General features: G+C 44.6%; 1 non-coding gene across 1 annotated transcript; it reads left to right on the top strand.

The window, feature by feature from the left end:
• Positions 1-13,794: 13,794 nt before the first annotated feature.
• On the top strand, positions 13,795-13,882 carry LOC142875806 (small nucleolar RNA SNORA64/SNORA10 family). Its single transcript, XR_012923091.1, has one exon. It is a non-coding gene; the product is annotated as a small nucleolar RNA SNORA64/SNORA10 family (small nucleolar RNA).
• The last annotated feature ends 13,964 nt before the right edge of the window (positions 13,883-27,846 follow it).

Here is a 27,846-nt window from a genome sequence, read left to right as displayed (position 1 = left end):
CCCCTGCGACTGCGGCCCTGCGACTGCGGCCCTGCGACTGCGGCCCTGCGACTGCGGCCCTGCGACTGCGGCCCTGCGACTGCGGCCCCTGCGACTGCGGCCCTGCGACTGCGGCCCTGCGACTGCGGCCCTGCGACTGCGGCCCTGCGACTGCGGCCCCTGCGACTGCGGCCCTGCGCCTGCGGCCCTGCGCCTGCGGCCCTGCGACTGCGGCCCTGCGACTGCGGCCCCTGCGACTGCGGCCCCTGCGACTGCGGCCCTGCGACTGCGGCCCCTGCGACTGCGGCCCTGCGACTGCGGCCCCTGCGACTGCGGCCCTGCGACTGCGGCCCCTGCGACTGCGGCCCTGCGACTGCGGCCCTGCGACTGCGGCCCCTGCGACTGCGGCCCTGCGACTGCGGCCCTGCGACTGCGGCCCTGCGACTGCGGCCCTGCGACTGCGGCCCCTGCGACTGCGGCCCTGCGACTGCGGCCCTGCGACTGCGGCCCTGCGACTGCGGCCCTGCGACTGCGGCCCCTGCGACTGCGGCCCCTGCGACTGCGGCCCTGCGACTGCGGCCCCTGCGACTGCGGCCCACGGGCGGCCCACGGGCGGCCGGTCCAGCAGCCCCGCTGCGGCCTCAGCCTGGGCGGGGGAGCCAGCGGCGACGCTCCGGGCCCTGCGGCTCTGCAGTGGGGCAGATTCGCAGACGGGAGACTGGGGGACGGTCGGCTGGGCGGCGCGGGAATGGAGTGGTGTGAGCATTCGCCACTCCTCTGAGAACTGCCGGCTCGCCTGCCGTGGCCCCCCACCCCCGCTGAGCTCTCCAGGGACCAGAGCGCCTCCCTGCCAGGCGCTGCCGCTGGCGATTGATCCGAGGTTCTCCTGCCAAGCACTGTCGCTGGGCAGCAGTTGCCACCAGAGCACCTCATCTTCCGCTCTCGCTGTTTCTCCTCTCCTTGGCGTTAGATGCTAAGCAGATTCGGATGGACGGTCTGGCTCCCTCCCCTGCTTCCTGGCCACGGCCTGTGTCAGCTCCCCCAGATAAAACCTGAGCCCTCAGCAGTGGGATTTACGAAGACCAGTAGGAAATGAGGTTTGCAGAGCGGCACTGACGGGGACCCGGCCCTGGAGGCGCTGGGCCTCTATTTCCAGGCCAAATTGCAAAATGGGGGGGGGGTTAAACCTTTACAATTGCAAGGACCAAATCAGTCAAGGTAATTCACAGAAAAGTAGTTTGTGTGTCTCTGGAAACCTAAGAACGGAAGGGGGCTGGGGGGTCATCTGCCCCTCACCCAGCGCTGCTCCCCGCACCCAGGACCGCCCCCTCCCACAGCCGCTGTGATCCTTCAGCCCCGCCCTGTGAACCTCGCTGGGTCTCGAGCTCCACAGAGAATACAGCCAGAGATTTCCTGCTGTGGTTTCCCTCCCGTGCTTAAGTTGCAGAGGAGAAGAGAATCAATGTAAGCCTGGTAACGCTTTCCAGATCTCCACAAAAGACCTCCGGGTTTCTGTTGTCCCCGGCACCGCCTTTCCCCGAGCGGCGCGCGAGGGACCCGTGGAAGTGCGCTTCACCGCGCACTGTGCTGCGCTTGCGGGTCTGAAGGAACGATCCTAAGGCCGATGTGCTTTCTCAGTCAGACTCGCTCCCTCGGGGTTATGTGTTCATAAGCCCCACGGAGCCTCTCTGCACACAGGAGTGAAATGTGCTCTCTCCGGCTTTGAAAGCTAAAGGAAACAGAAACATGCCAAACTGCCATTTGATTTATGTTAAGTATATATATGCATGTATATATAATATATACATTGTTTCAATATAAAAAGACCTACACATGCATAGACACATGCACATGCACACACGTGTGCCTATATACATACATTACCTGTTTCAGAATCCCTGCAGACACATTGGCAAATGCTGAGTTACAGAAACCTGGGTGCAAAGTTCACAAACTCCAGGTCCTCGTGGTGTGACCGCTAGGCTTCGAGAGCTGGGCAGTGATGATCCAACAACTTCAGAGCAGGCCCACGGTAGAGACTTTGTCCTGTTGGGTTTAGGATGTGTGGAGAGCGACTCCCCCTGAGCAGAGGGCACTGTCCCACTGGCCCGGGTCCCTGGAGGTTTGAGTGGAGCCAGCCAAGTGCACTGACTTTCCCATGGCTGGTGCGGTGCTGACTTGAAATAAACTCGGTTATGCTGCACTATTAGACACATTTTATTTCAAGCATGGAACCCGTGGCCACTCAAACCGCGTCCCTGGAAGTGAATAGGTACTAGGAGAGGTCGCCATGACGGGGAGTGCCAGGGACGTGCTGCCCGGCTCAGCTGTGAGGCTCCCTCACCCGTCAGTGGACAAGTTCCAAAGTTAGAAACCTTGTGTCTCATACTGAGGAATAGAAGCACTAAAAAGTAAGTTTAAGAAAAAGAAAAAAACACATGTTTCAAACAAGTGAAATTTGGGAAAACCTGGAAATGACCGTTGGCATGTGCCTGGTCTACCAGTCCTGCCTCTGGCACGGAATGCCTCCTGGGGCCCAGATGACGGGCTCTTAAGGTGCAGGCAGCCTGTCACCCTGGGGGGGCCAGCCCAGAGAGGTATCCATTCAGGTAAGTTCTATGTCTCCCCTGAACCTTTCCCTATTTACCCAAACAATTATCCCTGGGGAAATCAGGCAAAAGTAACTCTGAAAACAATAAAAAATGTTGCCCCACAATGGGCTGACATTATATTGCTGTGATTATATTCAGCTCATTATAGATATAGATGTGTTCTTAGATGCACCCATTAAGGCTTTTGCAGAAATATGAATTTATGGTGTTGTAATCCAGCAATGGAGATTAATGCACAATGGTTCAGAATCTTCTGCTGCACCAGAGTGAATCGCACGCAGTAATGAGGTGGAGCCCACAGCAGCCCGGCCTCTCAGAATACGACATTTGCACCTCCCAGAGAGCAGTCGGCACCTGAAACCCACTTACGTGTAGGGGCAGATCCTCCCTTTGGCCATTACTCCCTCTTCCGAAAGCACTGGAGAAGACAAGCAGATGTGTCTCCGTGGCTGGTGGAGGTGAGTGCCGCGGTGACACATCCACTAAGCAGACTCGAGCTGCACCATTCGCATCCCCCAGAGCTGAGCGGCCCAGTCTGCAACGTAGGGCAGGGGCATGAGATCATCCCAAAACGTGTGCATGGGAATTGTCAGATCACCTTGCTTCTTTTGAAACTCTCTTTTCAAACTCTCTTTAACCTCCAGGTGGAAGGGATTTCAATGGTTACTGTCATTGGAAAAGGAACCTAGTGTTCACAGCAACTGCATTGCCCTGCCTCTCTTGAAGGGTTAGACTGGGGCCCGAGGCCACTGAGTCACAGCAAGGGCAGTGGCTCTGTGTCTGGCTGAGGCTGTGTGAAGTCTGGGCACCCCTCCAGCTGCTCCTTCCCCCGCAGGCTTCAGAATCACGCTCTCCAGGTGGTCTCACTCCATACAGAAGGGCCACCAGAGCCACCTCCAATTTTCTGGAAGCAACAAACTCTTCTTTGTTGAGTTGAGCCAGGGACGTTTAGGAATTAGTATCACTGTGTAGCCTAGAGTCGCCTACTGATGCTGTTCTCTGGGCTCACACAGAGTGGGAAGGACTTAACCAAGACAGGAAAATGAAAGGAGGGCCCTTTTACTGTCGCTTGCTGTGGCAGCCATAGAGTTTTTCCCTGTCCAAGCACAAGTGATCCATTTAGTGCTGGTGTGTCTGTTAATTCCACACCGTACTCAGGGGTCAGGAGTTTTGCCCTTGCTGAGGGAGCCAGGGCTAAGGGGGAGCCAGGACTGCGGGTGATGAGCCGGGCGCACTAAAAAGCAGTGCACTTTTATGGAGCTCGCTCCCCGGCAGTGGACCGTGGCCACTCTGGGCAGGTTACAGCACCTTTGGGGTCTAGGGCACTGCAGCCCCCACTGCCCGCGCAGGATAAAGCAGCGGCAGGACGTCCTCAAGGGGGAGAATGGGTTTCCCTCCTCCTGCCTACATGGCCCCGTGCCACGCCTGCGATGATGGATGGCAGGAAATGGAGGGAAGTGGAGAAAAATAAAGCTCTACCCCAAACTGGTGTATAAACTTAATGTAATTCCTAATAGAATCCCAACAATGCCCTTTTTGTAGACATAGACAAGCTTATTCTCAAATTTACATGGAACGACACAGGCCCTAGAATAGCTGCAACAATCTTAAAACAGACTAACGTGGAAAAGTAATTCAGCAATTGAGAGAGAGTGGCACTGGCATCCGGACAGACACAGAGATCCATGGGATGGAGCAGAGAACCCGGAAATGACCACACTAAAAGGCCTGGCTGATTTTTATCAAGGTGTGAAAGCAACTCGGTGGAGGAAAGGCAGCCTTTTCCATGATTGGTGTGGGTGAAATTGAAAATCAATTAGCCAAAAAATAAAAATTAAAAAAAGAATCTCAATCTAAACCTCAAACCCTTTGTATATAAATTAACTCAAATAGATCATGGACTTAAATATAGAAGGTAAAACTATTAAGAAAAATTTTAGGAAGAAGTTTTCTGGACCCAGGTGTAGGTGGACTTTTTAGACTTGACAATAAAAGTACAACCTGAAAAAGAAAAATATGAAAGCTATATATAATCAAAAATTTTTAAATTTGCCCAATAAAGACCCTGTGAAGAGGATAAAAAGTCAAGCCACAGCCTTTGAGAAAATATTTGAAAACTATTCATATGACAAAAGACTACTTAATAGAATACATAAAGAGATCTCAAAGTTCAACAGTAAAATAAAAGACCTTAATTAGAAAATGGAGAAAAGACATGAGCATTGATAAGGATATATAGATGGCAAAAAAGTACACGAATTTATGTTCATCATTAACTATCAGGGAAATGCAAATTAAAACCACAATGCAATACCACTACACACCTATTAGAATGCCTGAAATAAAAAAAACAGTGACAGCAGCAAGTGCTAGTGAGGATGTGGAGAAACTGGATGATGCATACATTGTTCTTGGGGATGTAAAATGGTCCTCTCAGTCTGGAAAACAACTTGGCAATTTCTTAAAACACTAAATGGCAACTGTCAACCCAGCAATTACACTCCTGAATATTTTTCCCAAAGAAATGAAATGAAGTGAGTGTTATGGTCACACGCAAGCCTGTATGAAAATGTTTATAGCAGATTCCCTTGTGATAACCAGCACGAAACAACCCAGATGTCCTTTGTGGGGTGATGGCTAGACACCCTGTGGTGCATTTACGCCACGGAATACTACCCAGCAATAGAAAGGAGCCAGCTTCGTACGAGCCACTACTGGGATGACCTCCAGGCATTGCGCTGAGTGGTGGAAGCCAGTTAACAATGGTACACACTGTATGATTTTATCTATACAGCATTCTTGAAACACAAAATTACAGTGATGCAGAACAAATTCACTAATTTGTGAATGAATTTGCCAGGATCTGGAATGGGGAGGAGGCAAAGGTAGCTGTGAAGAGACGGTACATGACAGGCCCCCCCAAGGCGGAGCGTTTCCTAGAGTGGCTGCCCTGAGCAGGGCTCAGCCAGAGGGTCCTGCAGACACCTGCAAACAGACGTCCACAGTTGCCCCCTCCGCGTCCTGGCCTGGGGAGAGCTTTACAGTTGACAACAGGCTTTGCATAGCTCACGAATTTGTGGTGTTGACCAATTAGCAGCAGTGCAGTTTGGGGTTGAGGGGTCTGGCTCTGAAATCACACGGAGTGGCTTCCATTCTGGCTTTGCTAGTTGTAAAGGAGAGGCACCTTGAGCAAGCTACATAGTTTCTCAGATTCTCAGTTTTCTCACCCATACAATAAACAGAATGTTCACACCTACTGTGTCTTAATCTAGTGGTGAAGATTAGATAAGACCATGTAAGTACAGAGCTTATCCGAGCATCAGGCACACAGTAAGCACTTGCGACAGTTATTGCTACGATGACCACTATATGTCCCACTATTATTTTTTTTCCTCGGCTCACTAACCTAAAAGGTCTTCCACTGTGTTTGCCCAGCACCTCTCCCGGGTCAGGTGAGCTTCCCGGGTCAGGTGAGCTTCCCCGGTCAAGTGAGCTTCCCCGGTCAGGTGAGCTTCCCGGGTCAGGTGAACTTCCCGGTCAGGTGAGCTTCCCGGGTCAGGTGAGCTTCCCGGGTCAGGTGAGCTTCCCGGTCAGGTGAGCTTCCCGGTCAGGTGAGCTTCCCGGGTCAGGTGAGCTTCCCGGTCAGGTGAGCTTCCCGGTCAGGTGAGCTTCCCGGGTCAGGTGAGCTTCCCGGTCAGGTGAGCTTCCCGGTCAGGTGAGCTTCCCGGTCAGGTGAGCTTCCCGGGTCAGGTGAGCTTCCCGGTCAGGTGAGCTTCCCGGGTCAGGTGAGCTTCCCGGTCAGGTGAGCTTCCCGGGTCAGGTGAGCTTCCCGGGTCAGGTGAGCTTCCCGGTCAGGTGAGCTTCCCGGGTCAGGTGAGCTTCCCGGTCAGGTGAGCTTCCCGGTCAGGTGAGCTTCCCGGGTCAGGTGAGCTTCCCCGGTCAGGTGAGCTTCCCGGTCAGGTGAGCTTCCCCGGTTGGGCGCTCATCCCTGAATGGCGCCGGCCTGGCCTCCGTGCAGACGCTGCCTCGCAGAGGACTTTCAGTGCGAGGTCGGGGAGGCCAGATATCTCTCTGGTGTAACCTCCTCTTTTCCTTCACCCTTTTTATGAGTTTGGGCACAAGTCAAGTCCGTCATCTCCCTTTCCCCGGGCAGCCCTTAAGCCAGCAGCCATGAAGAGACGTCCCCAGGGCCCGCGGGTCGCCAGAGCCAGGAAAGGCATCGGCAGCGCGGAGAACGCCCTTTGATTCTTCCCAGGACCGCATTTTCTCCAGTGCGCTTTGTCTTCTGGTTGAAGGATTTAAAAAAAAATCGCGTGAAAGTCTCCATGTATCTTTCTGAAGAGGTAAAATGGAAACAGCCGAGCCGACTCCGCGCTCAAGGCTCCGTAAACACTCAGCAGGCGACAGGCCCTCGCTCTGCTGCGGCAAAGGAGCAGCGAGAGGCCGCTGAACCGGCCCTCGGCCCCAGGGGCACCTTCTCAAGCTTTCTTTGTGTCCCACCTGTCATAGCCTGGGGCTGGGATGCAGACGAGAAAGAGAACCTTAAGTGACGCTGGCAGACAGCCCAAGCCCTGGCCCAGGTGGCCCTGGCGACTGGAGTCGCTCAGCGTGCCTGAAGGAGAGAAATGGGCAGCCTGTGGGAGCCCCGGCCTGCGACAGGGGTGCGAGGGCGCCTGCTCTGCCTGGACAGCAAAGGCCTAACTGCCTGCCAGGCCGCTGTCTGTGATTCCACACAGTCGGGAAGATTCAGACGTCCTGGTTGTGCTTTAATGCAGGCTTCCCATAATTAGCTCCAGATTCGAACATAAAAAGATTGTTTTAAATAGGCAGAGCAGTTAAGTGGGACAGGGGCCACCGTCTCCTGCTTTCACGTCTAAATTTATTGTTACTAATCCAGCATTGCATCCGTTTTTCCTTCTGAGCCCTGACCAGGCCTAAAGACCTTTCTCATTGCAGGCCTCTGCCAGCGGTTGAGTGAAGCTGGCACCAAGAGGAAGCGTCTCTGTCACACCATCCCAGTCATGCGTCCCAGCATCACCACTGATGTGGCTCAGATGTGCTTTCATTCAGTGCTCTCCAGGGAAGACCTCCTGCAGGGTCCAAGGGGGTTGCAGAGAATCCACAAACGTGGTGACTGAGTGCTAGCGAGGCCCAGTGTGGGCTGTGGCCCCGGCATTGTGGTTTGCACAGTGGCCAAGAAGAGTGAATCTCAGGCATTCTGGAAGGACAGAGGCAAGATGGCAGATGAGAAACTCCTCCAGCCAGAGCATCTCTGTACGAAGGAAAGATTTTAGATGAAAGATTTTAGATAAAACAAACAAACAAAAAGACAAACACAGATCAGAGGAGGGTCGGAAGAAGGGTGCCTGGACCTACGGGAGACTCCACAGGAAGAGGTTGCAGAGCAGAACTGGAAGGAGAAAGGCGTCGACAAGGTCTAAACTCCAAGAAGCTTGGCGACCAGTGACAAGTATAGATGGAGCGGTTAAATTTCCCCTCCCTTGCATCTCAGACTGCAGGTGGGCTCCTGAGCTACTGGAGAGACCTGTTAACACCAGCCCAGAGACTGCCGCCATCCACGAGTGGTGAGCCTCTTGCAAACAAGGCACCAGGCTCCCAGCTTCCTTGGGTCATGTCCTGCCCAACAGACCCGAGCTGATCGGCAGGTGCCATATTGCTTCATTCCACCCTTCCCCTCCCCTACCTGTGGCTGCTGAGAGAGACAATTTAGTCACCACCCAGAGGCATCATCAGGGAATGGGTCCCTTTGTTTCGGAGCCCTTAAGTAGACTGAGGCATACTCAGACTGTGAGCTGCCTTCCTGCCAACCCCCTCTGGTGTCACTTGCCTGGTGACTCCATCAGAGCAAGGCAAATCCTGAGGTGAAGAGACATTGATCTAGTTTGGGCACTGCATGGGTGACTTGAGCCCAGAACTATAACCCCTGGCAGGGTCAGGGATTGATTTTCAGGGCCAGAGGACAAGCCTGCAGTTCAGATCCTATACACACAGGTCTCAATAGCATTGCCCGGGGACACAGAAGGGATATTTGTATACCAGTCTACTAAGGTGTGTGCCTTCAGGGGCAGATCAGAATCAGTCCTAGCTGCAGCATGCTCAAGGGGCAACCCTCCCCCTTAGGAAGGCTGCGCTCCGTGCTCAGGCCATATTCCTGGGTAGGGAACTTCCTGGCTTGCATCATAATCAGGGTGGAGCCACTGGCTTGAGGTCCTGTCTGCCCACAGAGGGCTGGGAGAAACCATGCAATAGGGGAGGGTGGAAGAAGTGAGGTCTGCTCCAGACTTCAGATCTCAGACAGCCCCACCCCCACATGCAGACTTTTTGGCTGAGTGGGGCCACTTCAGCCCTTCCCTGGCAGCTTTTCTCAGAAGCAGAGAGCAGACCTTTGACCCCTGCTAACAGCATTTGTGGAGCTTGAGGGCAGGCTCATCCAACCCATCTCTGACCAGACTCACTCCTCCACCTGCCCCCACTGAGTTAGAGAATAAGGACCCACCCGGAAGTCCCGGGACCCTACCCACCACCTAGGGTACTAGAGTGCCTCTCGAGAGGAACAAAAGCTGGTTAAAGGATCCCAAAACAACATTGCAGCTTGTTCCTCCTGGCAAGTGCCACCTACTGGCAGGAGGGTCAATTTACATGCCCTTTTACTACATTTACTGACTCATCATACATGGTGTGGTTGAATCTCACCCACAAGCAATACCTATTGGCTCAGAGACTAAACTGGGTGTATCATTAGCTAAATGAATATCCAAAGCTAAGAAACAACAGCTGCTCCAGATGGGAAGGAATCAGTGAAAGAACTCTGGAAGTATGAAGAATCAATCTAAAACTCCACCACCAAAGGGGAACACCAACTGTCTAGAAATAGATATCAATCAAATTGAGAACATTAAAATGACAGAAGAATAATTTTGAACAAGAATTGTAAGAAAACTAAATGATATACAAGATAAAATGGATACCCAACACAAACAAATCATAAAAAATTCAGGACTTGGAAGGAAAATTCACTAAAGAAATTGAAATATTTAAAAAAAATCAAACAGAACATCTGTAAATGAAGAATTTATTTATTTATTTATTTATTTATTTATTTTTTTTGAGACAGAGTCTCACTTTGTTGCCCAGACTAGAGTGAGTGCCGTGGCATCAGCCTAGCTCACAGCAACCTCAAACTCCTGGGCTCAAGCGATCCTTCTGCCTCAGTCTCCTGAGTAGCTGGGACTACAGGCATGCGCCACCATGCCTGGCTAATTTTTTCTATATTTATTAGTTGGCCAATGAATTTCTTTCTACTTATAGTAGAGACGGGATCTCACTCTTGCTCAGGCTGTTTTCGAACTCCTGACCTTGAGCAATCAGCCCGCCTTGGCCTCCCAGAGTGCTAGAATTACAGGTGTGAGCCATTGTGCCCGGCCATGCAAATGAAGAATTTATTTAAGGAATTACAAAACACAGTAGAAAACCTCAAGAAACCTCTAAAACAGAAGATAGAATCTCAGGGATTGAAGATAACACCTTTCAATTAAACAAGTCAGTCACAGAGATAGAGCAGACAATAAGATAAACAAGCAAAACCTACAAGAAATGTGGGATTATGTGAAGAGGCCTAACATGAGAATTATAAGAATCCCTGAGGGTGAAAAAGAAAATACATAGGATTTGATAAATCACTTGAAAACATAATGGAGGAAAGTTTCCCTGGCCTTGCAAGAAATCTATATATCCAGGTACAAGAAGCTCAAAGTATTCCTGGGAGATTCATTGCAAACAGGAAGACACCATGACACATAGTCATCAGACTGGCCAAAATAAATATGAAAGAGGCCTTCCTACAAGCTGTAAGCTGAAAGAAGCTGGTAACCTACAAAGGGAAACACATCAGACTAGTTGCAGACTTGTCAACTGAGGCCTTGCAAGCCAGAAGAGACTGGGGCCCTAATTTAAGTCTTCTCAAACAGAATAATGTCCAGCCTAGAATCTTGTATGCTACAAAACTAAGTTTCCTATATGAACAAGAAATAAAGAATTTCTAAGACAAGCAAAGACTGAGAAAATTTATCAAGAGAACACCTGGAAGTACTCAGAACAGTGTTACACACAGATCAGCACAATAAACACTCACCAGTGTATAATCATCTAAAAGCTAAAGGTCAAAGGCCAGATGCTATAGGGCTCAAGGTAGAAAACAAAGCAACAAAGTTCAACTCAACAGGAAGAACAGAAATCTGCCCCACTTATGAATTATTTCAATAAATGTGAATGCTTGAACTGCCCACTAAAGAGACATAGGCTGGACAAACAGATAAATATACACAAGCCAAGTATCTGCTGTCTTCAGGAAACACATCTAACCTGCAAAGATGCATTCAGACTCAAGGTGAGGCAATGGAAAACAATGTTTCAAGCAAACAGAAGCCAAAAGAAAGCTAGAATGGCAGTTCTGATATCAGATAACTACGTCTTCAAATAAACAAAAGCAAAGAAAGACAAAGATGGTCACTATATAATGGAAAAGTGTACAATTCAACAAGAAAAAATAACAATTCTAAATATTCATGCACCTAACTCAGGTGGACCAAATTCATAAAGCAAAACCTACTTGATCTAAACAAAATGATAACCAGCAACCCTGTAATAGCCACAGACTTCAACACCCTTCTGACAGAACAGGACAAATCATCCAAACAAAAAATAAACAAAGAAACAATGGACATAAACAGAACTCTAGAACAAATGGGCATGACTGACATTTACAGAACATTCTACTCAAAACCCACTGAATATACGATTTTCTCATCAGCTCATGGGACATTCTCTAAGATTGAACATATCCTAGACCACAAAGCATGTCTCAAAAATTAAAAAAAATAAAAAATTATACCATACATCTTCACATATCACAGTGAAAGAAAATTAGAAATCAACTCCAACAGAAACTCTTATATCTACACAAAGCCATGGAAACTAAACAACTTTTTGCTGAATGATTGTTGGGTTAAGGAGGAAACTAAGGTAGAAATCAAAACATTCTTTGAACTAAATGATAAAGAAGGAATAATTTTTCAAAATCTGTGAGGAACAGCTAAAGCAGTCCTGGGAGGAAAATTTATATCCATAAACTCCTACATCCAAAAGACAGAAAGATCACAAATTGGCAATCTAATAAATGAACTCAAAGAATTGGAAAAGGATGGGCAAACCAACCCTAAACCCAGCAGAAGAAAAGAATTTACCAAAATCAGAACAGAACTAAATGAAATCAATAACAAAAAAAATTATATGGAAGATTAATAACACAAAAAGTTAGTTCCTTGAGAAAATAAAATTGACATGTGTCTTTTGCAAGATTAACAATAAGCAGAAAATAAAGGACTCTAATAAGCTCAATCAGGAATGAAAAGAATAAATTACAGCTGATACCATGGAAATACAAAATATCATCTATGAATACTATAAAAACCTCTATGCACATAAACATGAAAACATGGAGAAAATGAACAAATTCTTAAAAGCACACAACCTCCCTAGACTCAATCAAGAAGAAATAGAATTCATGAACAGACCAATATCAAGTACAAAAATTAAAGCAGCAATAAAACACCTTCCTAAAAAGAAAAGTCTCAGACCAGACGGTTTCACACATGAATTTTACCAGACCTACAAAGAACTGGTGCCTATCCTGCAGAAATTACTCCACAACATGGAGAAGGAAGGAATCCTCCCCAACATATTTTATGAAAACAACATCACCCTGATATGAAAACCAGAATTGGAAGTGACAAAAAGAGAAAACTACACACTAATATCTCTTATGAATATAGATGCAAAAATTATCAATAAAATTCTAGCAAACTCAATTCAGATACTTCTCAAAAAATATAACCTATCATGACAAAATGGGCTTCATCCTAGAAATGCAGGGATGATTCCACAAATGCAATTCTATAAATATATCTCAAAACATCAATAAAAGTAAAAATAAAGACCACATGATCTTCTCAATAGACACAGAAAAAGAATTAGACAAAATTAAGTACCCTTTTATGATAAGAACATTTAACAAAATAAGCATAGATGAGACTTATCTAAAAATGATAAAAGCAATATATTACAAACCCACAACCAACATCATACTGAATGGGGAAAAACTGAAAGCACTCTGGCTTAGAACTGGAACCAAATAAGGTTGCCCTTTATCACTAGTTCTATTCAACATTGTGCTTAACGTTCTAGCCAGAGCAAACAAGACAAGAGAAGAAAATCAAGGGCATCCACATGGGGGAAGAAGAGGTCAAATTATTGAAGTCTGAAAGACTGTGTGCATTCTAAGGCTATGTACTCTCAGGAGTAATTGAAGATGAATATTTCAAACTACTAATTCTTTCCTGACCTTGAGGAAAAATTGTAAATTTCTGGAACTGTGAAAGCAATTTCCAAGCCAGACATATATCTATGGCAAAGGGTAAAAATTTAATAGCTAAAGGGGCTTAAGCACAACCTTTGACCAATTAGTGGTTATGCTAATGCAGGGGTGACCACTGGGCTAAATGATAAAAACAAGGGGAAAATATTCTTAGGAGAGACAATAGAGGCTACACACTGTAGGGCTGGGGGAAGAATAGACCCACTGATCTAATTTAGACAAATAACTAAACAAATCAATAAATAACCATAGTGGTGGTTGTGGTGGGAATGTAATTAGTAGGAGTTTCTACAATATGTTATCTAAAATGTCCAGTTGGAGATGGAAAATTATGAGACATACAAAGAAACAGGAACGTGTGATGCATACATAGTAAAAGAAAAACAGGTAGTAGTGATTACTTTTGAGGGAACACAAATGTTGGACTGGATATACAAAGACATGAATCAGCTATTATGTTCAAAGAAATAAAATAAACTGTATATAAATAAAATATTATGACAATGTCTCATCAAAAAGCAAAGTTATGAGAAAATAATCAGATGGACTTTCTGGAAGTAAAAAGTAAGATAACTTACATGAGAAATTCACTATAGAAGCTCATCAGTATGATTGACAATCAGGAATAACTGAATTTGAACATAGAGCAATAAAGATTATGTAATCTGAAGAACATATAGAAAAAAGAATGAAGAAAATCAGAGTCACAAAGAAATGTATACCATTAAGCACACCAATATATGTGTAATGGGATTATCAGAAGGAGAGAAGATAGATCTCTTTGGGACATTGGATTGGCCTTATGGTGTCCTCTCTTTCTTTGAGGGGTACAAAAGTTTCAAAAAGGGAGAGGAGAAAGAAAAAAGTAAAATTAAAAAAAATAATGTCTGAAAATTTTCCAAACTCAATAAGAAGCATTGATCAGCACCTATAAGAATTTCAACAAACAAAAATTTTTATAAACACAGACATAGTCACCCAGACATATCATAGTTGAAATACTGAAAGCCAAAGATAAAGAGAAAACCTCCAAGGCAGCAAGAAAAAAATGACTCACCATGTACAAAGTTACCCCCATAAGAATAACAGCAGATTTTTCATCAGAAACAATTGGAGACCCAAAAACAATGGGGTGGCTTATTAAAAGTGTAAAAAAAAAAAACAACAACAACAAACCAACAACAAAACCTATGTCAATCAGAAAACTTATATCCAACAAAACCAAAAACTATCTTTTAAAAATGATTTCAAAATAAAGACATGAGAGAGAGAGAGAGAGAGATTTAATTACTAGCAGTAATACTTGCAAGTAATACTAAAGTAGTTTTCAGACTGAAAATAAGTGACAACAGATAGTAATAGAGTCCACATCAAAAAACAAAACGAAACAAAGCAAAACTAAAACCCCAGAACAATGAATGCTGAGAAAAGTAAATATAAAGACACTATAATGAAATCTTTTCTTTTCTTAACTGATCTAAATGATTGCATAAAATAATATATAAATATTTATGTAGTTGTCCCTATAGTATATGGAAATGTAATATATTGAGAATAACAGTGCAAAGAAGGCAAATGGGAGCAAAACCATATAGGAGTAGGAAAATGACAATAGATGGAAACCCAAATCCATGGGAATCATTGAAGATAGCCAAAAATGTTAAATAAAATTTGTTAAAACAAACTTTATAAATATATACTTGCTCTCCTTTTTTTCTTTAAACTTCTTTAAAAGACACATAATTATATAAAGTAATAAAGCAATATATTGTGTTTGTCACCTGTATAGATATAAGATGTATAGTAATCATAGCACACAAAAAATATAGGGTGAGGAAATTAGGCTACATAATAACAAAATTTTTATATATCACTCAAATGAAGTTAATATATATTAGAAGCAGATTTTGACAAGTTAAAATGTATAAGCCCTATACCAACTATTAAAAAATAACTCAAAGATATAGTAAAGTATCATTAAAGGAATTAAATAATTATACTAGACAATACAAAAAATGTGGTAAATGAATGGAATAATTAAAAAATTGTGTGACACAAAGAAAAAAAATCGCTAAATGTCAGAGCTAAATCTAACTGTATCACTAATATGATATTAAATATGAATGAATTAAACAATCCACTCAAAAGGAAGAAATTAGACACTGGATTAAAAAAAAAACAATTATATGTTGTCTACCAGAGACACACTTAGATTCAGTAATACAAGTCAGTTGAAAGTAAAAGGATAGAATATATAACATGCAAACAGAAACCATAAAAGAGCCAGAGTGGCTATAACAATGTCAGAGAAAATAGAACTTACAAAGTTCTGTCTTCAGTGGTAGAACTTACAAAATTAAAGAAGGGAATGTATACTGATAATAGGATCAATACTTCAGTAAGATATAACAAATATAAACATATACACAATCAGCAAGACTGCCACAAAATACATGAAGCAAAACCTGACATAATGCATGGGAAAATAGACAATTCAACCATAATAATTGGATACTTGAATATCCAACTTTGAATAGCAAATAGAACAACTACTCAAATGATAATCAAGGATATAGACAACTTGAAGAACTATAAAGCAACTAGATCCTATAGGCATGTATAAAACATTCCACCCAATGAGAGCAGAATATGCATTCTTCTTAAGTGCTTGTGGAATATTCTCCTGTATACTGAGCCATAAAACTAGCCTCAATAAATTTAAAAAATGGAAATCATGCAACGGAAATCTTTCTCAGACCACAGTGAAATAAACTTAGAAATCAATAAGAGAAGGAAATTTGGGAAATTTAAAAATATGTGGAATTAAACAGTATACTCCTAAATAATCAATGAGTCAAAGAAGAAGTCATAAGGAAAGTTAGAAAGATCCTTAGCTAGTAAGTTCTTGTCCAATGAGAGGAATCTTTGAAGGCCTCATGGTGGAATGGGAAGTTGTTCTAACCCCAAGGAAGTAAGTCATCAGAAAAGGACAGAAAAGAGCCTCCCTGGGGCTTTTGCTGGGTGAATGCACATGTTCCTGGCTTATGCAGAAAAATGGTGGAAGGAGAGGAACAGGGACAGGACATTAGGAGACTACATGCAGCTCAGTGGACGTGGTGGGCAGGCAGCCCAGCTCCTCCCACACGCTTTCCTCCCTCATCCCCTAGGCCTGGCTCTGTTAAGGGCCCTGGCTCTTTCATGCCACAAACATGAAGTCACATATGACTCCTTCTGCCTTTAATTCCATGCAGACCTATCTCTTTGTTGGCATTCCTCAAGTCGCGCTGCATCCTTGGTTATCAGTGGAAAACAGTCACCTTTTCTACAGCTAACTGATGCACATCCAGCCCAGGGTGGGTGGGGGACAGCACCAGATGTCCTCAGGTGCTGGGCACAGTGAAGGGAAGCCCAGCTCTCCAGAACCTTCCTTTATACTTCCTTTAGGGTATCTCAATCTTGGCACTGTTGACACTTGGGTCTGGATAATTATTCATTGTAGGATATTTAGCATCATTCATGGTCCTCAACCATAACTTTCTAGTAGCACCCAACTTCCCCATTCATGACAAAATGTCTCCAGACATTAATAAATGTCCCCTGAAGGGCAAGTCTGACCTCAAGTGAGGACCACTAGAGGCTTTAGAATCAGACCAACCTGGTTCAATCTCCCAGCACCCTTCACTAGCCTCATGGTCCTAGTCTCAGTCTCCTCTGCCTAGAGAAAGAATGAGACCACTTACCTCCCTGTGTCATCTGGGGGTGAAATGAGTGGATATGTATGAAGCGTCCCTTCCATCAGGACATCCAGGGTGTCTCCTGCTACCTCTCAGCCACCTGTGCTGCCAACACCGTTCCCTTCTGACCTACTCCCCTGGCCCTGCTGAGACCAGCCTTTCCTAGGCAGTTCTGGATGTGGGTCTGGGAATCTGAGAGACATGGACCGTGTGAGCTGGAAGGGGTTACACGGGGTTCATCTAGATAACCTTTCTGGCTACGTGGAGACACAGATGTGAGGAGGGAGCAATTCTCTCACCTATGGGGTGGTTCAGGGCAGAGAGAGGTTCCTCGACAGCTCCTTGACTTCTATATTAATGTCTTTCTGATTCACTCCTCTCCTGTTTTTATACCCATTATTCCCCCTATATTCTCCCAGCATCCCTGAGCTGTAAGGTGGCAGAGCAGGGATGAATGGCCCCAGTTTTCAAGGGAGGAAACTGTGGTCCAGAGAACTCAGGCCATCTTTCTAAATCACACAACTAGTTAGTGATGGAACCAAGGTACAGCTCAGCTCTACCAGCTCCTATTCTGTGCTCTTTCCTGTGTACCTGCCTGTCAAAAGAAAAAAAGCATATAAAAAAGAGATGTTGGACCAGAAAATTCTTACCATAAAACAACAATTGCTCATTAGAATCATCAAGGTATTTTTAGGGAAAAAAAAATCAAGGCCTCACTCCATCACCCCAGACCTAGGATATCCATATACTAGAAAGCTCTACTCTGGAAATCCAGATGTGCAGCTGAGCTAGGGGCCGCAGGTGAAGACATGTCCACCTGCTAGTGCAGGTGACCCTCAAACATCATGCAGCGAGGGCGCTGGGCACAGGGCTTTCTAGGCCAGAGAAGCCTGCTGGTACCTCCGTGCCCACCTGCTCCTTCAGAGCTCTCTTTCCTGGCAGAAGTAATTGGCAGTAACAGTGACTGGGCCGCGGAGCTCCCCTTGAGACAATTATTGGATTTAAAACCCAGTGAAAGTCTGGAACAATAATATCCCTTCTACCCCAAATAATCTTTGTAATTAAAGCAAATTGGCATGTGATTGATTCTTAAAATTTTATATTTTTTTATAGGTTGGCTTGAATTTTTTTCTTTTGTTCTTTTTGGATGCAGTGATCTTAACTGGTGAAATAGTGAAAACTAATTTTCCTCTTCTTCCCATGGGACATTCAGTGGGGCTTGTGTTCTAGGTCCTGGGCTCCTTTCCCCCAGTCCAAGTTAGCAGCTTTTGCATTTGGAAGATCTGGGAACACAGGGCCAACATTCTTGTAAGGAAACAATTGGTTGCCAAGGCTAAGTGCCTCCCCAAATAGCCACCTCCTCTCCGGTTCGTCAGTGTGGCTCCCACCCTGTGGTTTCCCGGCCGTTACTTTTTCTGTTTGGTCTGTGTGAGCATTTGGCTCCGTGGCTGCTTATCCAAAAGAACATGTCTGAATGGTCTCAGAGGGGGAAGAAATGACAACGTTGACACTTCAAGGATAAAAGACAGGCATGGCAAATCCTGGGATGGAGTTCGACTCCAACAAATGAAGGGCGAAGAAACTGTGGGTTCAAAATATCAGTGCCAGGAACTTAGATCTCTGAATGCTGAGCCCTATAGCCTTGTGCAGAGGGAGGGCATTGAGGTTGGCCTGGAAGGTGACCAGGGAAAGTGGACAGACATGGGAGACCCAGGCAACAGGCATTGCTAGGGCAGAGGAGTCAGTGATTGACTGAAAAGTAGAGGTCTATCCCCAAACAGTGATGGGGAGGGGAGAGTGACCCTCCCAACACTAAGGGTTCTCCCAGATTTAATTGGTCATAGAATATTGTACAAAAATGATGTTTCTTGCACCTAAGTATCAGAGAGCGGTTCCTATGGTTCATTACATAAAGCCATGAGACCATTCCCATGGCTTTACCAAGACTTTTAACATGGTTACTTCATTTGATCTCAAACAGAGCTGGCATCTTTGCAGTCCGTGAGCATCTATCATCTTAATGGGGAAGGAATTGGATCTTGAGAACAAGCATGTATGTACATAGAATTCTCATTTTTATTCTCATTTTACAAGTGAGAATTCTGACACTCAGACAAAGTGACTTATACAAAAAGCAAACAGCTTGTAAATGCTAAGGTCTGAAACCAAGTTCCTCTCTTTCCAAATCTCCTAAACTAATACAAAAAATAACAATGCCTTGCCTAAGCCATGGTTCAGCATTCATCACCAGGCTGTGGGCTCGGGGCCCAGCAAGCCTGCTCATCTGCTCGGCAAGTTTAGGCCCTCGTATCCCCTTCATCAGAAAGGGCAAGCAGGGTGCTCACTTGTTCACAAAATGTCCATGCAGGGAACATGGTGAGTGGAAAGAGAGCAAGTTTCAGTGGGGTAGACTCTGAGGCCTGTCACTTATTAGCTGTGCACTTTTGAGCAAGGTTTTCAAAGTTTCAGAGCTTCCGTTTCCTAAGATATAAAATGGACTCTGAGAATACCAATCTTCTGAGTCTGTTGTAAAGACTATAAACTATGATTCATAGCAGGAGGGACACAATAGACACTTATTAAATGGCGTTACAGAAAGTAGGTGTTTGCAACTTGAAGCCAGGAGCAAGAAGAGTTTTCTGATTTCATTTGTTGTGGAAAGGGGTGCTAGTTCCCCGTTGTCAGGCAGACCATCGTAGAGCTCAGTCATGAAATGTAGTCGAATGAGAGAAGTCTGCGCATGCACCCAAGGCCCTGGGTCTCTGTCAGCCCACAGCAGGGGATTCTAAGTGAACCTGGGCACTGTTAACATTGACACACGCAGAGGGACATCCTCTGTGGTGAGCAGGCCCATTAGAATGATGAAACCCAAAGCGCTTTGTTCCACCCACAGTGGTTCATTACGAACACATGACGACTTCATCCGAATGGCGGCTAATGGTGAACAGATGGGCTGGCAAGGCAAAGACCACAAAACACTGTCTCCAAAAATGTAGCTGTGTTCCCGTAAACCCTGAGTCCTGTTTTCACTTTACTTTTCAGCCCTATGAGTGCGAGCTGAGGCTGAGGAAGATGGCTGGAAGGAAACAGAGCGTGGCCAGAGAATGTGTTTATTCTTCTGCAGTGCTAAGATATTTCCATGAGCTTCCCCGAGCAGGATGAAAATGAGGCGTAGGAAAAGAGAAAAGGGGCCAGAATGTGGCCCTTGAAACTTATCTAAGAAGTATCTATGGGAGTATCAATTCTACTATAAGGTGCTGACCCAATGAATAAGGAAGAAGAAAGTGAACATTTACTGAGCTAGTATCTAGACACTCACTGTGGTAGATTTTATACACACACACACACACACACACACACACACACACAATTTTATAATGTCAACCTCCTTCCAACTAGGGTAAGTCCAGGCAGTAGAGGGTGTTTGTTTGTTTGGTTTTCGTTTCATTTGTTTTTGTTTTCAACTTTGTTTTGGTTTGGTTTTTGACAGGCGCCAAAATACTATTGAGTTTTTGAGGTCAATCCCAGCTGTTTGGAGGGAAGCAGAGTTTAGAGACCAGGAAATCAATAAGAATGACAAATGACAGTGCACTCTTGAGACCCTCCTAAATCTTCATAAAATGAATTATGGTTCAGTTGCGTGAAAATGCATAAGTGAATGCAATTTCATTTCTTGGTTGATTAACGTAGGGATAAAACAGAGATAGCATAATAGGCCTAAATGTAGGAGGAGCATAGGAATTTAAATTGAAGGCACTGGCAGAAATTGTGGGGAGAGATTTGACTTCCATAGGGATGGGATGGGGGGTTTAAGTTGAGTAAAACCAAGCTGATATATTTTATTTCTTTAAGACTGACAAAAACCCTGGGGGTAGAAATTATTGGCCCTATGTTATTAGGGGATTAAAGAATAAAAGAATAAAAGAAAATAGAGCAAGGGAATCTGTATTTTAATTCAATTATTTTTAATGACATAAGATATGACCTATCAGAGCCACAAAAGCACCTACCTTATTGGCCTGCAGATGATGTTGCCACGTTAGAAGAGACATGACCATGACACATTCTGCTCACATCATAGGAGACACCAGTCTTGATTTAGTCTACCTCCTAAGCTGTTTTCCTTTGAACATGTGTTAAAAATTAATAGCTATCTTTTGTTTTAAAAACTGATACCCATTGTAAAAATAAAATAAAAAACAAACTCAAAATCACACCAAAAAAATTTAAAATGCATTAGCCAAAATCCACACAGATACATTACTTTTATCAACAGTTGATGAACACCATTATTGGCATCTTCTTAAACAGACATTGGCTGGATAGGTAGAATTTTATAAAATTGATATAAAAATTAGAACACATTTATTATGAAAATATAAATTCCACCAATTAATCTATAGATGTAATACAATTTTATTAAAAAGTTCAAAAAAGGATTTATTTGAAATGTAACAAGCTGCTAATGAGGTTTATAGAAAAGAGTATATAGCCAGAAATAGCCAAAATATTTAGAAGAGAAGAAAGTAGGAAATATACTTCACCAGATGTGATGCCTTCTAAAGATTTTAGCAAAACAGAGACCATGCTGATTTAGTCCAGGGTTATATATACAAACATACAATAACTTATGTATAAAGAAGAACTAAAATTGGAATCTATATCATGCTACATGCAATAGTCAATTTCAAATAGATTAAAACTTAAATAAGGAGGAAATAAAGTAGTATAAATCTAGAATAAAACGAGGAGGCTATATTTAATACCTGAAGTAGGGAGGGAAGGGTTTCTTCTAGAAAAACCACAAAATTACAAGCCACCAAGGAATATTTAGTAAATTTACCTATATTGTAATTGAAAACAGGTGGGCCTTCTGGTTATGTTAAAGAGAATGGCAAATCTTTTGCCCCCCCAGACCAAGAACAAAATTATCAAAAATAAGCATTTCAGGTCTCTGGAGTGTGACTAAAGGCAAAAAACAAATTAAGAGACATTTATTCATGAAGATCTGCTGAACTTCTGGTAAAAGCAGAAGGAGTCAGAGGCCACTTGCCTGGGGCTATGGCATTCCTCCCTCCCCCAGCCCAGTTGCCCGGCTTTTACCAGGGCTGGGCTGGCCATGGAAACCAGCGCCTCTGCTGCTAGGGGCGGCTAACTCGATTTGGAGTAGAGGATAAAAACTTCCAGCTGATGGCATTTGCACATAATGTAGAAAACTAAGTAGGGGAAAATGAGGCAAAACTCATAACTCTGCTAGCCTAAGGTTGCTAATCCTGGTCGTGATGAGTGTCAGACCATCCTGAAATTTAAGGAGAACACCTTCAAAATTAGAGATGCATACCAGGGTCAGTCAAGCTCTACTCACATCCCTATAAGACTAGGAAACTATAGACCCTGGAGGGCCCCGGAGAAAGTAAAAGGCGGGAAAAAGCCTGAGACACGTCTGAACTTTGAATATGCTGCTCCTCCTACACACATCCATCCACGGAGGTTGGAAACCCTACACTCTCTACACATTTGCTCACAGGCTCTTCTTAATCATTGACTGATCATTAAGCTATTCAGACATAGGGAAAACCTACGGAAGCCATCAGGGGTCACATACTGTCAGGGAGTCAGATCTATAGATAAGTCCAGATAGCTTAATAAATAAATAAGCAAACAAAAATGTTCTCAGAAGAAAAAAATTTGTAATCCAGAGTTGCTACATTATCTAAAAGCTCCAATTTTCAACAACAACAAAAGTATAAGATGTGAAAAAATAGGACAGTGTGGCTCATACTCAGGAGAAAAAAATAGTGAACAGAAACTGACTCCAAGTGGTCCCAGATGTTGCTTTGGGCAGGCAATGACTTCCAGGTATTATATATTGAAAAATAAAAGGAATGGTGTTTAAAGAATTAAAGGAAAATACAATGACAATAACTCCACAAATAAGATATCTCTATAAAGAAATATAAATTATTCTAAATTCTAAATTATAGAAATTCTAGATTCTATAAAGAGATATTTATTATAAAAAAGAAGCAAGTAGAAATTCTAAAAAGTGACATGAAAGATTCACAGTAACTCTGTAAGTAGGATATCTCCATAAAAATATAATTATAAAAGAGAAGCAAATGAGAATTCTAATAGAGGGCTAAATGGTTGCAAAAGAATACTTGAAGCGAACTTGATCTGACGTAAAAAAGGAAGAGAGAAACATAGAAGAGAAATGAACAGAGACTCAGAGACTATGGGATAGCGTCAAACGTTCCCTCTGGACATCTGTACGACCCTCCTCAAAACCCACGAAAGGTGGCACTCTCCCTGCCTATGTTCATGGCCATCAGTCAGGCATGGCTGATGACTTCCAGACTCCTATTGCAATTCTTTTATCCTTTTGTGGGTTTTTCAAGTGCTTTCTCATGAGTCACAAATTGGAGTATTGAACTTTATATAAAGGAGCATTCTGTTGGAATCCTTTTAAGAAGATATTTCTCTTTCTTTGCCCTAGCTTTTGCAAAAGTGAGGCACATTACAGCATTGCATGGGTTTTATTCTGTGCTTGTTATTGATCTTACCTTTCCTAGTGCCTTAAGAGAGTAGAAGAAACAGCTGTCTCACCAAAAGGTCATCTACGCGTATATCTGACATTGCTGGGGTTTGGAAAGGGCTCCATAAGGTGAGAGGAAACGGCTTTTTATCTTTATTTCCTAATAGGAATATAGCTTTTCTGTTTCATTACTATAGAGCTTGCCTTTCCAGGATGTTGGATCACCAGGAAAGAACAAAATTAAAATATTTAAAAATACACAAATGTAATTACTTAATATAAAATGGATAATGTTTATTTTTTGTTCAGAACGCATCGAATTATTGTGCAAATAGCGTTATAACAAAGCTTAAGATTGTTTTTAAAAAATGGGGGAGAATATTTCTTCTATGTTGTGTAAGACAGCACCTAACCACCTTAATTACAAAGTTTGTTATGGTTAAATTTGTGTTTAGTCCCTAGATAGAAGTTTAACTTGAATATAAATAATAAACATTAGGTTTATACTTTTTAAAAAAATTGACATCTTTAAGAATGACAAAAATAATTTAAAGTTTGACAATGCCAAGTATGGGCAAATAAATATTGGAATGGAAACACTTATACTCTAATGTAGTACTATAAACTGTTATGACCACTTGGAAAACAAAATGGCAATGTCTAATAAATGTGAAAACTAAGTAACAGTTCTCTGTGGCCTACCAATTCCTCTCCTGGCCATATAACTTGGAAAAACACCTGTATATATACTTAACAGAAACAGAAAAGACTGGCACTGGTGTTTCCGAGAGCTCAAAACTGGAAACAAATGAAATGCCCATCAACAAAATAAATTATAATTAAATGTTATGGACTCTTTTCAATATAATGTTTCTCAGCAATGAAATAAAATGATTTAGATTTACAACTATTAACAATAAATGTCATAAACATAACAGTGAGTAACAAAAGGTTGAAAAATGTTTGTGCAAAATGATTCTCTATTTACAAGATGTTTTAAAATATGCAAAGCATGATTATACATTCTGGAGAAAAACGCATATGTGGTCACACTTAAAAGAATAAAAGAAATGACAAGTACCACATGCAGAGTGGGGGTTCCCTCGGGGAGAGGAGGAATGAGAGTGAGGATGGGTGCACAGAAAGACTTCACAGTATTTGCAGTGTTTTGTTTATTAACCAAAATGGTTAATATATAAATGTTTATTTTTATTAGTTTTTACATGGTTTGTGGACCTGAAACACTTCATAAAATTTTTATAAGAAAATCTCTCTTATACAGTCCAATCACATTAGGCCAACTTGCAAGTGCTACGTACAGATACTACAAAGCTTCAGTTTATGTGCAAAAGTGAAAGTACTGAGAGACCCAAAGTTTTAACGAAGGTCAAGAAATAAATAATTTCTAACCTAGGGGGCGCCAGACCCATGCTAACTTTTCCTCTATTGTTTCTCAGCCGCAGGACTTCCGCTGGTGAGCAGAAATTCCCACCGTACCTTTCAGGCCATCACGCTGAACCGCTGCGGGCGTTGCAGGGATGTTGGTATTTCTATTTAAACCTTTGCTGGAAGGCTGCGTGTCTGTTTTTTATGTCCTATAACAATATCACTTGTGATTTTATTAACTCATGGTGCTACTGGAGTCCAAAAACAATGTACTAAAAATCAGCCACTTTGGATCAAAATCTGGAAGTAACAAAAGATTAAAAAGGAGAAAAAGAATTGCTGAGACGCTATTAAGACAGTGTGCTTCAAAATATTAGCGATAATGAGAAAATAAAAAGGTTTATTTGGTTTAGTAGATAGACTAGCACAGCAGCATTAATCTCTAGATTACAATATGCACCCTAAGTCACGTAGTTATCCCCCACTAGTGGAAGTTGAGGTATGAAAGATCAGCAACCCCAGACGTTCACTCTAGTCCGGCAAACGGGATGCAGCCTGGTGGAGGCTGCACTCTGTTGCCGCCCCGGGTGAGGGTCGGTGCGCGGTGCGGTGTGTGGTGAGGGTCGGTGCGTGGTGGGGTGCTCGGTGCGGTGTATGGTGAGGGTCGGTGCGCGGTGGGGTGCCTGGTGAGGGTCAGTGCGTGGTGAGGGTCGGTGCATGGTGGGGTGCGCGGTGCGGTGTATGGTGAGGGTCAGTGCGCGGTTAGGGTCGGTGCGCGGTGCGGTGCGTGGTGAGGGTCGATGCGTGGTGGGACACGCAGTGCGGCGCGAGGTGGGGCGCGTGGTGCGTGGTGAGGGTCGGGTGCGCGGTGGAGTGCGCGGTGGGGAGCGCGGTGCGTGGTGAGGGTCGGTGCGCGGTGCGGTGTGTGGTGAGGGTCGGTGCGTGGTGGGGTGCTCGGTGCCGTGTATGGTGAGGGTCGGTGCGCGGTGGGGTGCCTGGTGAGGGTCAGTGCGTGGTGAGGGTCGGTGCATGGTGGGGTGCGCGGTGCGGTGTATGGTGAGGGTCGGTGCGCGGTTAGGGTCGGTGCGCGGTGCGGTGCGTGGTGAGGGTCGATGCGTGGTGGGGCACGCAGTGCGGCGCGAGGTGGGGCGCGTGGTGCGTGGTGAGGGTCGGGTGCGCGGTGGGGTGCGCGGTGGGGAGCGCGGTGCGTGGTGAGGGTCGGGTGCGCGGTGCCTGGTGAGGGTCAGTGCGTGGTGGGGTGCGCGGTGCGTGGTGAGGGTCAGTGCGCGGTGGGGTGCGCGGTGTGGTGCGCGGTGGGGCGCGCGGTGCGTGGTGAGGGTCGGGTGCGCGGTGCCTGGTGAGGGTCAGTGCGTGGTGGGGTGCGCGGAGCGGCGCGCGGTGGGGCGCGCGGTGCGTGGTGAGGGTCAGTGCGCGGTGGGGTGCGCGGTGTGGTGCGCGGTGGGGCGCGCGGTGCGTGGTGAGGGTCAGTGCGTGGTGGGGTGCGCGGTGCGGCGCGCGGTGGGGTGCGCGGTGCGTGGCGAGGGTCGGGTGCGTGGTGGGGTGCTCGGGGCAGTGTGCGATGCGGTGTGGTGCGCGGTGCGGTGCTACCTTTGCGTTCATCACGCTCCCTGCTGATTCCTCCTGCTTATCGGGGTGCCCAGGCTTCAGCTGGAATGAGAATTTCCTGTGGGCCTTGCTAAAGCACAGATTGCAGGGTCCCACCCAGAGTGTTGATTCAATAGGCCAGGGGTGGGGCTCGAGCATTTGTATTTCTAGCAAGTTCCCAGGTACCGCTGCTGCTCACCCTTGCAGGCAATCGCCCACAGCGATCTGTTTCGTCGCCCACGTTTCCTACCCAGTCTGTGCGGCCCCTAGTCCAGACCATGTGATTAATGCAACAGAGTTTACAAATAATTTACCTTTTAAATATATAAGCACAGTTGGCCCTATAGCAATGCTAATTACACTCATTGGCGTTTCAATACACTTTCCTGAGTGGTAGGAAAAAGCAGTTTTTCCCTGTAATTATGAATAATGACCTTGAACATACTCCTGGGAGCAGGTCTCACATATTGAACGCCACCGGTTGTGTGCTCCGAGGAGAAGGAAAGGGTTAAAATGCTGAGGTTTTCAATGCTTATGCTCTAGGTGCTCTCAGGTATACTGGGGCATATTTGGGAATTTGTACAAACAACTCAAGTTCTTTTTCTCATCGGAAATTGGGGATAATAACATTCCCTCCTAGACATCACTGAAGACATTAGAGGAGGTGATGTGCCCATGTGGGGCTCAATACATATTAGCTCCGTGCGCCCATCTCTTCTCTCCCCTCCGGTTGGAATAGGGGGAATTTGGGAAAGCACCATAGAGGATATTGTCTTAGAGGACAGGGAGGATTTGGGATACGCCAATGTATTCATTTCCAAAGTGTGGCTAGTGTGATGAGAAGCTGAATTTTTAAGTTAAATTTAAATGTAAATGGCTCCATGGAGCTAGTAGCTGTTGTATTAAGGAGTGCAGGTACGGAGCTTACAGTAATTTAGATAGGTCTAGATTTAAATCCTGGCTCTTCCAGCTCTAGGATCTCATGCAAATTACTCCCTGAGTGCAGCCTACCCCCCATATGGTTGTCCTGGGGAAGAATAAGATTATTAATGAGAAAAACACTGAAGTATTCAATAAATATCGGGTGCTTTTCTAATACTAATTGTTAGTTTAAATATTGATAAAGTTTCTTCTTCAGAGTTTTCCATGGAAGAAAAGCTGATGAATTTTGTGGAGAGACACCCCATTTAGCTCTTGACATTACAGGAAGTTGGTTGTGTGTGAAGATTTGAGGGAAACATCTCAGAACTTCATCTGGACATTTAACAGAGAATTGGAATGCCTTTCAGCAACTGGACCCTGCACTTTGTGATTGCTTTGAAAAAAATATCTGTTTCGTGTAGATTTATGACAAGGGTTAATGTATGCAATAAAACTGGTTTTGCATCACACTAATTTGAGCACATCCTCATTCACTCATAACTGCTGCGCCCGTGCTCTGCTAGGAAACGCACAGATTTATTGCATAGTGTGAACCCACGTTCTCTACCTTTTGATCCCATGGACATGAGACTGCATTTGACATTGAAATGGATGGAGCAG

Source organism: Microcebus murinus, chromosome 14, assembly GCF_040939455.1.
Source record: "Microcebus murinus isolate Inina chromosome 14, M.murinus_Inina_mat1.0, whole genome shotgun sequence".
NCBI lineage: Eukaryota > Metazoa > Chordata > Mammalia > Primates > Cheirogaleidae > Microcebus > Microcebus murinus.
Note: the sequence above shows the minus strand (reverse complement) of the source record. Positions and strands in the feature narration are given on the sequence as shown.